Consider the following 15,353-nt stretch of genomic DNA (forward strand, 5'->3'; position numbering starts at 1 on the left):
AATGAACGTGTATCTGTGTTTATATAGAGAGATAGAGGGGGGAAGGGAGGGAGAGAGAGAGAGAGAGAGAGAGAGAGAGAGAGAGAGAGAGAGAGAGAGAGAGAGAGAGAGAGAGAGAGAGAGAGGCGCACTTATATCATAGGATTGCGGCTTTGGAAGAAGTTTGAGGGGACTTTGAAAGTTTTCAAATGCAAACCCGTCATTTTACAGATAAGGAAAGGGAGGCCCAGAGAGGCTGTGACTTGCCCATTTCACATAGCTAATAAATGTCTGAGACGGGCACTTGGACCCTCGGGGGTCTGGCTCTTGTGATCTCCAGCTCTGTCTCCAATTACTCTTTATCTCTGTGCTTTTGTCCATGTTTCTGTCTGTGTCTGTCCGTCCGTCTCCTTTAATTGTTTTCTTAATTTCTCAGATTCAAGCACTCGACCAAGTTCATGAACTCGAAATGTTTAAGTCATTAGAGAACAAAGCTCCGAACATTGAGACCACAGCCAAATTATTCGGATTATTGTCTCAATTATCTGGTCCTTTTGCTGCCCAGGCCCAGTGCGGCTATGCAGAGCTGGATCAGGGACGCGGGGTTTTGCCTGCCTCCTACCTCCGTCAGCACATCGAATATAGGACAGGATGCGCTTTTGAACTAGTTATGTGATTGGTGCCCACATTGTCTAAGTGAATTCAATTACTGGGAGACGTGCGATGTCAAAGATTTTACTTGGCCCAGCTGAATGAAAAGGTCGGCTGCTGACTTTATTTCACCCACGTCGTCAGCGCTTCTCGCCATGCCTTTGTTTCTAGGGTACGCAGAGGGCACTGGAAGAGGAAAGTGACTCCCGGACTTGGATTCGTCGGATGCGGCTCTGGTACCCATACGCTTCGGGTGCCAGGCTTCTTAGCCCTCCAACCTCGGGACGCTAGCCCGGAAGCGGCCAATTGGTTTGCGGTCGGGTGCTGGGCCTCAGTCCCGGAGGCTGGCGGGCACGCGAGTCCTCTGGTGGGCAGAGTGAATGTGCCCAGACTTCTGTAGTAGCCCGAGCCACTGCTGCACTTGGTGGAGCCCCAAGAAGCCTGCTCCTGGCTCCTTCCTCTTTCTCTTTGTCGCTGTCCCGCCCTGTCTCTTTCAGGTGGTCCTTCCCAGCCCATGAGTACTTGGAAGCAAAGTGTACCGTGCATACCATGGCCTGGGGATGTCTGTGGCTGCAAGCCTCCGGCCATTATTTCAGTTTCTTGCGCTGTCACAGTCTGCTTCGTGATCGAAGGGCCGCTACTGCGTGGTCTCCTATGCTCCCTGCAACTGCACCTTTTGCACTTTTGAGCTGGGGTGTGTCAGTATCCCCTGTTCTTGGGCATGCCAGTTGGGAGGAGAGAGCCCTGCTGAATACTTTGGGTCTGGCTCAGATGTCGGGATCAGAGAGCATCACAGATGCAGAGTTGGGAAGGGTCTTAGTGGTCAGCTAGTTCTGTTGCTCTCTTTTCACAGAAGATGAAAGTGAGGCCCATAAGAGAGGAAAAGACATGCCCAGAAGTCAGGCAGCTGATACGTGGCAGAACTGAAACTCCAGCGATCTTTCCACTGTATTACTGAAGCTGCTCGACATTTCTGAAACTTCTCTGCTTACTCTACCCTTCTTTTGCCTTTCTGGTCACTCATCTTTCCTTCCTATGGGTACCTGTGTCTTTGGGTAAGTTACTTCTCCTCTGGGCCTTACCGTTCCTTCATTTGTAAAATGAACTTAGCACAATCCTGGTACATAGTAGGCATTTCACAAATGCTAGTTGTCTAACTGATTGGACTAGATGGTTGACTTCTTTCCAAATTTTCAATCCTAAAAACTTAATCTAGAAATAATTCCTGAAAGTTTAGTATCCAAGATTCCTTTGTAGCTATAAGGGTTTGCCTTATGTGACTGAGGAAATGACAGTTGTCAGGTGTGAGGGTGTTTTCCAAGGCTGGTATGAATTTGTTGTCAACTCCATTGAGCTTTTCTAACTCATTCTGGGTTTCTATATGCTACTGGTTAGGGAGTCCTGAGCTGGGGAAGTCAAGGACTACCAGCTTTCAGTTTTTCTGATGCTTACTATTATTTCCACTTCCTTTCCCCAAATAACCATTCAGTGAAAGGGGATGTACTGGGGGTGGGGAGCAGGAAGAGTTGTTGAGAAGAGTTCATTAGCCCATCAGAATGGAGTTTCCAAGGCTGAAAGAGATCAGAAATATTGGTAAAGTCTTTGTGATCCTGCTGGGTGATTATACCCCCTCCTCTCTACACATTATACATTAGCCACTTCTGATGGGCAGAGTGGGGGAAAGAGGCCCTATCACTCAGCCCAGGCTTCTCCATAGGTGTAATATGATTCCTTCTTAACCTGCCCAGCCTGGCTGGAGAGACTGAACACCCTCAGATCAATCCTTCCCACATCCCTGAATCATGATGCTTAGGCAGAGTTCCCAGCAGCAAGTTGCCCTGGGCCATGGAGTTTGTATAAGGCCCCTTGTGGTCTGTAAGACTATGTATTGAGTGATAAACTTATGTGCACCTGTGTGTATAGCAGTGTGAAGATGTGGGCAAACCTTATAATAAAGAGGTAGTAGGGTAAAGGAGCCAAACTTGAAGCCCCCCTATGCCATCCTAGATGTGTGTTCTTGGCCAAGTCACTTAACTCTTTGGGCCTCAGTTTCCTCATGTCTAAAAAGATGTGATTGAACTAAATGACATTCACAATCCCTTTTACCTATACATCTTCTATCTTCTGAAATGCCAGGTATCTTCTTCCATGTAAGGAGATTTGTTCCATTATTATAATCAATAATCCATTTGAATCGTGTGGTTAACTCTCCATTTCATCCCCCAGTTCATTGACATATAATTGAGGCAGCTAAGAGGCACAGTGGATAGAGCATTGGGCGTAGAATTAGAAAGGCCTGAGTTCATATCATGCCCCAGGTATTTATTAGCTGTATGACTCTGCACAAGTCACCTACTCTCTGTGCCTCAGTTTCCTCATTTATAAAATGAAGGGATTAAATTTGATAGTTTCTAAGGTATCCTCTTGATACGTGTTTCCCTCTCCAACAAATGGGCAAAATAGTCAAATATGAAGGAATATGATGGGGGAAAAAAGCAGACCAAAAACATTTTCCCCCTTCTCCACCCTTAGAGCAAAACAGACAGTGGTGACCCAGGACATATCCCGCTAGACTTCTTTCTGGTCTTCCAACCCCTCTCATCATCCCCAAAGTTCATCCTGAAAGAAGATAAGAGTTGCAGGTCACTTCTCCCTGGCCATTTTCTGGAATCATGTCTCATCTTTTCACCTACTTCTGGGAATTTTGGATGGCTGATGATGGAGTCAGAGCTTGAAATCAAAACAAAGTGCTGATGGTAGGGTTGGGGTAGGTAGATGACATGCCTTCCAGGACTCTCCTGGACCTCACTGCAGTTACTCTTTCTAGTCTGGGATGACATCCACCATTATGCTGCCCTTGGGGAAATCAGATCACCACAGAAGCCAGACTAGGAACAAAGCTAGGCCAGCTTAGAAAAAAGGCAAGAGACACTCAGAGTCCCTCCCGATTTCTCCTGATAGTAAGCAAGCATACATAAGAGCAAGAGATGGGGTGAAATGTTGTAGGGAAGTGGGAGCTTGGCAGGGAGGAGGGAGATGTAGATCAAAAGGTCTGCCTGTGACTGAAAGTAGGACTTGCCAGAGCTGGAGCTTTGGGCGGGGCAAGCCTCATCTTCTCTAAGGAAAGGCCACAGCTATATAGGACTGGAGGAATTCAGTGACTGGAGGCAATATACAGTCTGGGACTTGTAGACTCTCTAGGCCATGAGGCATCTCTAGATAGGCACCATTCAAGTGAACTTTGTGGAATCTCTTCCAGTCTCTTCTTAGAACCCAATGCTTTCCCAATAATCCTTGGTTCCCTCTCTCCCCCAGCTCATTCCAAGCAAGCTTTGGGTCTTTTCCAGGCTTCTTCCTTCACTTCCCAAACCACAGGACTCTAGTGAGAGAACATGGCTGCAGATGTCATCCTCCATTCTCTTCTCTGGCCCAGTGCCAATAATACAAGGTATCACCAATACTGGAAGCTCAAGCTGTGGAGAAAGAAAATGGAGGGAAAAAAGAAATGGGAAGAGAAAGGAAAAGAGAGAAGAAAAAGAAAGAAATGAGAAGAAAACAGGGGAAAAGAGGAAGACAAGGATAAGAGGGGAAAAAAGGAAAGAAAAGAGTTAAAAGGGGAGGGGGGGATATAAATAAGAAAGATTAAAGAAAAGCAGTTCGAAACGGGGCCAGCCAGTAAGTAGCCAGCTGCTGAGTTACCTCTGTGTATCTCCTAAGTCTCGTTACTTAACATGCCTCCAAAGTTGTCTATCTATCTCCCTATTAATGTAGCCATTAAATCATGCTCCAGTCTTTCCAAGTAACCAATTCCCAAAGCGGACTCCAACTGTCACTCACCCCCTTCCCAGGAATATGGTTTCACCATGATAGCAATTGTCTAATACCAACAACTTAAAAGTTATCATTCATTAAGACTTTCCAACAGGCATCTCTGGCTCTCTCCTTCACTCCATCCCTTACAGAACATTAGTCCAAGATGAAATCCAGTGAAGAAAGAACCACCACTCTCCTTTGTAAAACATTTCCACTCCTTCATCCCCCTTCCCCATCTCTATCACTTATCCCCTTGCCATCACCACCTCCCTAATAAGAATGGAGCCAATCGGGAGCCAGAAAGAAAGGTTTCTGTTCCCTTCCTTTCTGGTCAGGTGGGCATATGTCTGATAATTTCCTAGATCCTCTTGGTGGGGGAAGGTGGGGAGGGATTTAAGGCCACAATGGAAGGAAACCTCCATGATTTTCCTGGAAGAAAGACACACTTTTATGATTTGTTTTCATATTAGGAGACAGATCCAGGATGAGGAAGGAGGTGCTGGAATGGAAGGCAACTTGTAAGGAGTAAGAGTTAGTTAAGATGCAATCACTTATTCCACTAATTACCCTTAATAAACCAAGCCTCATCTCTGGGTCTCCTCCTCTTTCTCCCCTTCTCACCTGCTATCTTTTAGGAAGGATATATTTTTAAAAATTTTGTTAATTTATTTTGATTTATCAACAATCACTTCCCTATGCTTTTGAGTTTAAAATTTTTCTCTCCCTTCCCCCCCCCCATGGTGCACAATCTGATATAGGCTATACATTTACATTCCTATTAAACATATTTTCTCATTAGTGAAGTTGTAAGTAAAAATTAAAACCAATAGGAGGAACCATAAGAAAGAGAAAACAAAACCCAACAGAAGAGAAAAAAAATGATAGCGATTCAACTTCCATAGTTCTTTCTTCGGATGTGGATAGTATTTTCCATCATGAGGCCTCTGGAGATGTCTTAGATCTAGGAATTGTATTTTTAAAAGAAACTATTGTAATGATAGCAAATAGATGGCTCTCCCATCCCACCTCAAACTGGAATGACTCATGTTTGTTTTTCTTTAACAGACAGCTGATGGAGTTTGCCTTAAGGTGCACAACCCTCCCCCGACCAACAAACAAACAAAAACCCCTACCCAACCTTCAGCAAAAAGCATCACAGGGTCCAGGCAGTGTTAAATCTATGTGTGCCAGGGGACTGTGTGTTTAAGCCCGTTGGAGGTCTGAGTTGTTTGCAGGGCTGCATAATAAATGGGCCCAGCTTCAGGTGAGGAGAACAAGGAGGGTGGGGACAGGAATGTTGGGACAGATTTACACCTGTCCGTACAGCTGCTATCAGCAATTCTTAGAGCCTACAGAAATGACCCCTGGTGCCGACCTGTCTGGGAAGCATCAGGTTCAGTTTTGCATCGCAAGCCCCAAGAGGGGAGAGATTGATCGTCTTCCTTTCCTCTTTCTCCCCCCCTCCCCCTCCCCCCATTGCTGACCAGCCAGAAGTCTGGGCCCTGGTTCCCTCCCTCATTCTCTCTGTCAGACAAATATCATAATTGACCTCTGGCTTTCCTTTGGTCCCTGTGTCTGCCCTCCAGCTAATGAGGCCTTGTGCACAGGAGCAGAGTTCACGGCTGATGAGTATGGCAGGGTCCATCTCTAGAAATCAGTCTCCAAGATTCAGACCTCAGGCCCAAAGACAGTAGTATTTAGCATTCTCTAAGGGGAGAGATCTTCCTTCTCCCCCACCCTCCCCCCACCTCAGTCCCCTAGACAATTGAGTGACTGATATTATCCAGATGCCTTAGGAATCTGGCTTCCAATCTTCCCTCCCCCACTGCCCCAGCGTCTCTGCAAAAGGGTGGGAGGGGGGTGGGTGGGTTCCTTGTCTTCACAGAGGCCTGTTGCCACCTCTCAGGGCCTGCTGAAAGCCCCTCTCAGCCAAGCTCTTCAGGATGGGGTGCTCTGGAGCCAGAAACACTCAGAAGGGGATGTTTGACACTCTCAACACCCAGCTCTTTCTGTCCCAGAAAGTGGAGTGGGGCCTGTTACAAGGCTTTTACTACAGGCAAGTTAGATGGTCCCTGATCAATGCTAAGTGTGGGTTGACTGGGGGGCAGGGTGGAATGGATTTTTGTTAGGGTGGTTAGGAGGCATGACTTATCCAAAATTTTGTTGGAATCCTGAATCTGGATCTTTGATTGTGACCTTGAGTAAATCCATATACCTCTCTGGGCCTCAGTTTTCCTCATCTGTAAAATGAGGGGGTCAGTACTACCACATGAGCTCTAAGCTTCCTTCCAGCTCAAGATCTGTGAGTCTATGGAACTTTTATGACCTTGATTTTTGTTACAGGTTCCCGGGTTCAAACCTGGACTCTGCCACTTGTTACCACTTTGACCTTGAACAAGTGAGCTATTGTGGAAGGTTTCCCCAAAGAAGCCAGGAGGGAGCTGAGTAAGGCCAGAGATGCCTTTGTCTATTACGGAGGGTAAAGATGGATGGATGGATGGATGGGTGGATGAATGAATGGATGGGTAAAATGGTGAAAAATGGCCTGAATAGTAGCAGAGGTAGAAATTCACTTTTAGAGAAGCCCTATCATGGACAATTTAATTCAATTCACATTTATTAAGCTCCTACTATGTGTCAGGCACTGTACTAAGTGCTGGGGATACAAAAGAGAGAGAAAGACAGAGAGAGAGAGAGAGAGAGAGAGAGAGAGAGAGAGAGAGAGAGAGAGAGAGAGAGAGAGAGAGAGAGAGCTTTTGAGGCTGAGTTAACGGGTGATTGGAAAGGACCTCTTCCCCCCCCTTTTTTTTCTTCTTCGAATCATTAAACATTTAAAAAAAATTTATTTTTATTTCGTGGAATAAAACAAGCATTTACATAACATAACAAAAATGATAATTGCACAATTCCTCTTGAATATGTAATAGTTATCATGTAAATTTCTTTTTTTCTCATTCTTTTTTTCTTCCCATCTTCCCTGCCCTAGAGATGGCTACTATTAGACATAAAAATATATGTATGTATATACATACATATACACATAAACACACACACATATATCTATCTATCTATCTATCTATCTATATCTATATATAGTTATTCTATATATACACTTCCATTTATCAGTTCTTTCTCTGGGTGCAACAAACATTTATTACGTGCCTACTATGTGCCAGGCACTGTGCTAAGTTCTGAGCATACCGAAAGAGAGTCCCTGCCCTCATGGAACTTACAATCAAATAGGGGAGAAAATATGCAAACAAATACATAAAAAGTAAACTATATACAGCTAAATAGGAAATAATTAACAGACGGAAGTCACTGGAATTAAGAGAGGTTGGGGAAAGCTTCCTGTCTTTCTCCCTTCTTTACAAAGGTGGGGTACTGTTGGTGTGGAACACTACATGTACTGTTGGACTTGACTGATTTGCTGGGGTTTTTTGCTGAAACTTAGTTTCTCTTATTTAATTCTTTGTTATAAGAAATGTCCCTTGGGAGGAGAAAGATGGAGAGAACTATTGGGAAATATAGGTGATGTAAAACAAGGTTATCAATAAAAACCAGGAAAGAATAATGGAGGTACAGGAAGGAGCTGGATGGCCAGGTATCAAAAGGTGGACATGGTCTCTAGGATGCCCCAAAGGGCAAAGCTATGCCTGGGGTAGGGAGCAGTATCAGTATATTGAAGATTTAACATAGAAGAGGAAGAAAGAGGATGGGAGATGGAGAGAAGAGATCTGTGCATTAGGAGGAGGGAGACATGTATGTGAAGTTTTCTTTTTACACTACCTTTAATGTTTTCAAAATCTCTTTAAAAAATGATACCACTTGAGTCTCACACAAACCCTCTGGATTTGAGAGATTAAGAATCCAATTTTACATAGGAATGAAACAAGACCCCCATTTTTTGGTCCTTTTTTTTTCTTTTTTGGGAGGCAATCACGGTTAAGTGACTTGCCCAGGGTCACATAGCTAGTAAGCATGTGAGGCCAAATTTGAACTCAGGTCCTCCTGACTTCAGGTCCTACACTCTCTCCATTGCACCATCTAGCTGCCAGGAGACCCAGCTTTAGTCCAACCAATCCACCATGAGCCTTCATGATAATGACAATAGCCAGCAATTGCATAGTGCTTTAATATTTGCAAAGTGCTTTATGAATATTATCACATTCAATATTCATAACAACATAAAAGATAGGTGCTATTATTATCCCCCTTTTACATATGAAGTCATTGAGGGTAAGAAAGGTTAGATAATTTGCCCAGCATTCCACAGCTAAGTAAATGTCTAATGCAGGATTTGAACTCAGGTCTCTCTGACAACAATCCAGCATTCCATCTACTTTGGCAGGTAGCTGCCTCCTTTTTAATGAAATGGAATCAAACAACCAATCAGGAATCATTTATGAAGCACCTCTTATGTCCCAGACCCTGTGCTAAGTGCCAGAGGCACAAAGGCAGAAATGAGGCATCCTCATTACAATTTTAGATTGTAACTAAGGACAATCTCAAGTCAGATAATGCTTCCAAAGTGCTTCTTAGACTTTCAAAGCACTATGTAAATATCCACTATTATTAGTGGTATTATGGAGTTAGGGTAACCTACTAGATAGAAATCAGGAAGACCCAACTAACTGTGTGACTCTGGATGAGTCACTCTCCTCTGTGTGACTTAGTTAATTTCCTCAGGTTTATTTATTCAGAGCTGTGGGAATGGTGGGAGTGGTCTACCCTGAAGAAGTAATTGCCCATTGGTTTATTACAAATTTCAAGTGCTAGCATCAGTCTTGCAGATAGAAATCCATAAACAGCTAAATGCAGTATTCTGATTGGATAGGGTTAGTAACCTGTCTGATCTCCACTTTCCATTCTGGGAAGGCCAGGGCTTTGTGTAGGTCACTTAATTAAGGTCAACCCAGCAGAAGGAGAGAACAGCAGAAGATCTTGCCTTTCAAAGGAAATCCATCCAAATTATGCTTCAATTAAGATACTGGTGGAAAAGTTTATATTGTATATATAACATCATCTTACATATGTATGTTACATCCAATATATTATGTACAAAATATGTTTCATTACATTTTAATACACCAATATACTCTGTATCATGCTAATTATATTACTATATCTATTGATTTGTTATGCACATATGTATGTGAATAATATTTGTAGTAGTAGATATAAAATCATATATTTAGAGATAGAATGGACCTTAGAACTCATGTTCTCCAACTTCTTTTTCTTTGAGGCAATGAGGGTCCCAAGGTCATACAGCTAACAAGTGTCTGAGGTCAGATTTGAAAGCTGGTCTACCCTCTGCACCAAGCTGTCCCTTCCAGCTTCTAAGAGAATGTAATTGTAAGAAAGGCACATTCACTCAATCATTGCCACGTGCCAAATGTCTAAAGTAGAATTTGAACCCAAGTCTTCCCGACTCTGTCTAGTGTTTCATAAATACACTAAGATAAATGGAGATGTTTTACAAAATTGTCTCTGTGCTTTCAGTGCTGAGCAGATACTGAATAACTGCTTATTGAATCGAATAGAACCCCAACATTTTACCGATGAGGAAACTGAAACCCAAATAGAGTGATTTGCCTAAGCTTATACTACTTTTAAGCATTAAGCAAGCAGACAATTCAAAAGCATTTGTTAAGTTCCTACTATGTGCCAGGCATTGGGCCAAGTGCTGAGGAAGCAACAAGGGTAATCCTGTCCTCTTGGACGTCTGGTTTAATCAAGGGTCTACCTGGAGCCAGGTACCCGAGACACAAACCCAGAAATAGGACAGTCTCTACCTCCAGGGAATTTGCCATTCCATTTCCTTTGTCTGTCTATTTCACCAGTGTATTTACAAGTTCCTTCCCCATTAGAATGTAAGCTCTCAAGGACTGGGACTTTTAACCTCTCTTTGTATCCTTAGCACTTAGCACAGTACCCCAAGCCCATCGTAAGCAACTAATGAAAGCTTGTTGAATTGGTTGATAAACTAAATGAGCCAAGGGCTCAATTACACTGCAGACACTTTGTCTTTTTTTTCAAAAATGTTATAATTTTCAAATATTAATTTTTAAGAATTCTCTAAATGTAATCATTTAAACTCCCTTCCTCCCAATCCATAAAGACTCAGAACTGGTTATACATAAAACCATAAACTGTAGATTATTTATAATTTGGTTTCTAAAAAAGTGCTTTTGGTTCGCAGGACTCTTTCTCATCTCTGCTTTTTTCCAGGTTGTTATGATTCACGTACATAGGGAGCTGCTGCCTTAGCTTCTCATCTATTGCTACTGTGAGCCTGCTTCCTTCAGTGGCCAAGAGACCTGAAGCAGGTTCCAGTGTTACAGATGGGAGGAGGGACAGGAGATGGGGGAGCGTTCAGTAGAGCAAAAACAAAATAAAGCCTAGGGAGGTTGGAAAGAGCTGCCCAAGTCAAAGCTACTTCTGTACAGAGGTGTTTCTCTCTGTGCAAGGTTATTGATTGTTTATTTACTATGGGGGAAAAAAAAAAGTCTGCACTGATTTCCTCTGGGTGAAGCCAGGAGACAGTGGGTGCAGAAAGAGGCCTTGTTAGTTTAGTCATTGCCTTTTTAATTAGCATTTCCAAGAGCTGTCTGTCAGTTGGGGAAAGGGCTGGGTAAGATGGCCAGGGGATCATAATGTCCCCACGTGGAAGCCAAGAGAGGCAGGGAGCAAGGGGAGGGCAGGTGAGTGGGGCAAGGCCCCATGGGGCTGGAGTCAGCAAGTGTGGGTGGGGCTGGTGAAAGGTTTTCTGGTCTCCAGAAGGTATGTGCCTCTCTTCAAGTCTGAGCTAATCTTGGAGATGAAGAAGGCAGCCTCCAGCCAGCCTTGGTGGTGGGGAAAGAGCTCCTGCTGGGGTTTGGAGGCCTATGTTTGCCAATGTCTTAGCTGTGTGACCTGGAGGAAACACCTCAAAGGAGAGATAATGTTTGCTGCCCTGTGTGCCTCATATATAAACTCCAGAGAGGGATTGTGATGTTGTCTTTTCTTCCTTCTATCTACAGTGCCTGGTACAGTGCTAGGCACATAGCGGGTAATTAATAGATGTTTGTTGATTGACTAAGAATGTAAATGTCAGCTAGTATAATGAAAAGACTATATCAGGAAGACCAACTAGCTGTGTGACCCTGGGTGATTCACTTGCCTCTATGTGATTTAGTCAATTTGAGTCAGAGGACCTGCGTTTGAATCACTCTGTGTGTGTGTGTGTGTGTATGAAGGAAAAAATATAGTATGTAACTAGTTGTTTGCACATCTCTCCCATTATAATTTATGTTTGCTGAGGTTAGACCATTTTTGCCTTTTTTCATCCCAACACCTATCTATCTATCCATTCATCCATCTAGTTACATGTGTGCATGTACACACACACTTGTACATATGCACATACACAAGCATATGCATATATACATACATGCCTATGTACACACACATATATCTGATTATGTATCTCTATCTATCCTTCCACCAATCCCAGCTAGGTGCTGGGGATAGAAATACAAAGAATGAAATAATCCCTCTTTAGGAAGAGCTCCAATTCTTCCTGGGGAAAACAGCATGTGCCCATAGAAGTGGATACAAAATTTATGCAAAATAAATAAGAGATGTAAAGGGAGGTTGGAGACTCCAGGCCGTAGTCATTGTAGCTAACAAGATGTTTCAAGCCTTAATGCCTTCATGAAGGGAGATGTCTCTTTGAGGTGAAGAATCAATTAATCAAACGTATAAAAGAAGTATGAACAATGTCTAGGTTCCTCAATGAATCAGTTACTTTATCAAAGGTGTAAACTACATTGCTAGGCATTAGGTGAGGCTGACCGGTGTTAGAAAACCATTCCAAACCCTCCTGGTCCCCTGAAGGAAGCAGTAGGCAGCCTAGGAGAGTGGGAATCAGAAAAAAGCATCTAAAAGGGTGGCCCAGTACAGAGATTACTGGGGGTGGGAAAAGGAGAGGTGATAGCAGCTAAGAGAGGTTAGGAAAGGCCTCCTGAAGGATGTGGCTTGAGCTAAAATTTGAAGGTCAAGTATTCTAAGAGCAGAGGTGAGAAGGGAATGTGTTCTAGGCATGGAGTATATAAGGACAAGGAGTTAACTGTATAATGTGTATATGAGGAGGAAGGAAGGAAGGAAAGAAGGAAGGAAGGGAGAGAGGGAGGAAGGGAGGGAGAGAGGGAAGGTGGAAGGGAGGAGGGGAGAAAGGAAGGAAAGAACAAGGAGGGAGGGAAAAAGGAAGAAAGGAAAGGAGGGGAGGGAGGGAGGAAGGAAGGAAAGAAGGGAGGGAAGGAAGAAAGGAAGGAAAGGAAAGGAAGGAGAGAGGAAGAGAGAAAGGAAGGAAGGGAGAGAGGGAAAAAGGGAGAGAGAAAGGGAAAGAAGGAAAATAAACATTAAGTCCCCAGGACACTGCTAAGCCCTTTACAAATATTATCTCATTTGATTTTCTCAATAACCCCTTGGAGCTGATGTTATTATTTCCCCCATTTTCCTCTTAGCTGAGGGAACTGGGGCAGACAGAGGTTAAGTGACTTGCCCACAGTCATCCAGCAAGTAAGTATCTGAGGCTGGATTTGAACTCAGATCTTCCTGATTTGAGGACTACCAATCTATCCACTGTATGACTTAGCTGCTATATGCTCTTTACCTAGCAGGAAAGTGGCATGTTTATACCTGTATTTCTGGAATATCACTTAGGCAGCTATATTGAGGATAGATTAGAGGGGAGAGTCTGGAGGCAGGAAAACCAATTAGAACATTGTGGCAATAGTCCAGGAGAGAGGTGTTGACAGCCTGAACTAGGGTGGTGCTGTGTGAGTGGAAAGAAGAGAATGGAAGCAAGAAAGTTGGTCTTATGTGGATCACTGTCCATCCATATGGGTGGTCCCTGATCTGTATCCTCTCACACACTTTCAAGAGGAAGCCCACCCAACATCCTCAAGGCCTACCTCTTTGTCCTTTGACATTGTTCAAATGCTAGTAGACCACATGGCCATTGCTTATCCTTTGCTCTAGCCACAGGTAACTGAGTCGTTTGCTCTCCTGCCCATATATTTCATTTATGGCATCCTCTACTTAGACTCTCTTGTGAAGTTCTTGGTAACACGTTTGAGCTTGTTCCTGCCCACCATATACCTCTCCATTGTCCTCTGGGTGACCCTCAGCTTCAAGCCTTTGAAGACTATAGACTTCTATGACTCATAACCATATACCATTACTGAAAGAATATTGTCAAAAAGAAAGATGTTTCAGAGAGAAGCTTTGGGCCATTAAAAGAGCTGTGCAATTTTTCAAAGTCAATCCAGCTGATTCACTTTCTGTTCCATTCTGAGCCTGGCATGTGGTCCATATGCTATGTCTGTTCCAGGTATGTGTACCAATGGTTGAGCTTTAAGGGTGATTGGTAGGTATATCAATAGGAACAATTGGCATATCAATCTGAACAAAAGAAATTCTTCATCCATTTGGTTTTTCATGTGTGGATAGTCAGTTAATAGCAAGTCAGTCAGCGAGCATTTATTAAGAGACTGCCATATGCCAGGCACTATGATAAACATTGATAATACAAATACAAGCATAAAGAAAGACAATCCCTCATCTCAAGGAGCTTATGTTTGAATGGGAGAAGACAAAGCATAAAAGGAAGCTGTAATGGGGGTAGGGTGGGGAGGAGAAGGCATATGAGGACATGTTAGAGGAAATCCCAAGTACAGCGACAGGAGTGGTGAAACATGGCTGGCCTGAGCATCTTCTTTTAATGGAGGTTCTGGGAAGGGCCATCCAATCAAAAGGGCAGAGGATACATCCAATGTGGATATTCCAAGGCTTGAGGGAGATGAGAAATTGGGGTATGGCTCTCATTCAAGAGGCTCTGTGATATTCTGTGGCTCACTAGAATCAGTCAGTCAACAAGCATTTATTAAGTGCTTACATTGTGCCAGGTATACTAAGCACTGGGGATATAGAGAAAGGCAAAACCTTTTGTAACAAGATGGTACAGTGGATGGATTGTTGGAATTGGAACCATGATAATTCTGAGTGCAAATCCAACCCCAAGATACTTTGTAGCTCTGTGACCAGGGCAAATTATTTACCCTCTATCAGCCTTACTTTTGTCATCTGTAAAATGGGGCTAATGATAGACCCTACCTCACAGGCTTGTTGTGTTCATCAAGGGAGATAATATATGTAAAGCATTCTGCAAACTCTAAAGTGCTCTACAAATGCTAGTTATTGTCATTATCAATAAAAACAATCCCTGCCCCTCAGAAAGCTCACATTCTAGTAGGAAAACAGCTTAAACGGATTACCATCAGGTGTGTTGTGAAGCGCAGATGAGATAATATTTGCTAAGCATTTTTACAAACTAAAGGGTGAAATAAATGCCAGTTATTTATTATGTTATTATTGCTATCATTGTTGTTATTGTGATTATTATTACCATTATCCCCCAATCATTAGGCCTCCATTTTGATTATGACTTTATTTCCTGAGCCTTCTACTCTATTTCAGCTAAATCCTGTATTAGTGGGAAAAGATAAGAAAGAAAGAAAGAAAGAAAGAAAGAAAGAAAGAAAGAAAGAAAGAAAGAAAGAAAGAAAGAAAGAAAGGAAGGAAGGAAGGAAGGAAGGAAGGAAGAAAAAGGAAGAGGAAAGGAAGGAAAGAAGAATGAAAGGAAGAAAGAGAAAAAAGAAAGGAACGAAGAAAGAGGAAGAAAGAAAAAAGGAGACAAAGAAAGAAGGAAAGAAAAAGAAAGGAAATAAGGAAAGAAATAAAAAAAGGAAGGAAGAATGAATGGAGGGAGGGAATGAGAAAGATAAGGAGGAAGGAAAATAGGAAAGAAGAAATAAAAATCAATCAATCAATATAGATAGATAGATACCCACTTTTAAGTTTCA

The sequence above is a fragment of the Phascolarctos cinereus genome, unplaced genomic scaffold (genome assembly GCF_003287225.1).
Source record: "Phascolarctos cinereus isolate Bilbo 61053 unplaced genomic scaffold, phaCin_HiC Scaffold_4;HRSCAF=312, whole genome shotgun sequence".
Taxonomy (NCBI): Eukaryota; Metazoa; Chordata; class Mammalia; order Diprotodontia; family Phascolarctidae; genus Phascolarctos; species Phascolarctos cinereus.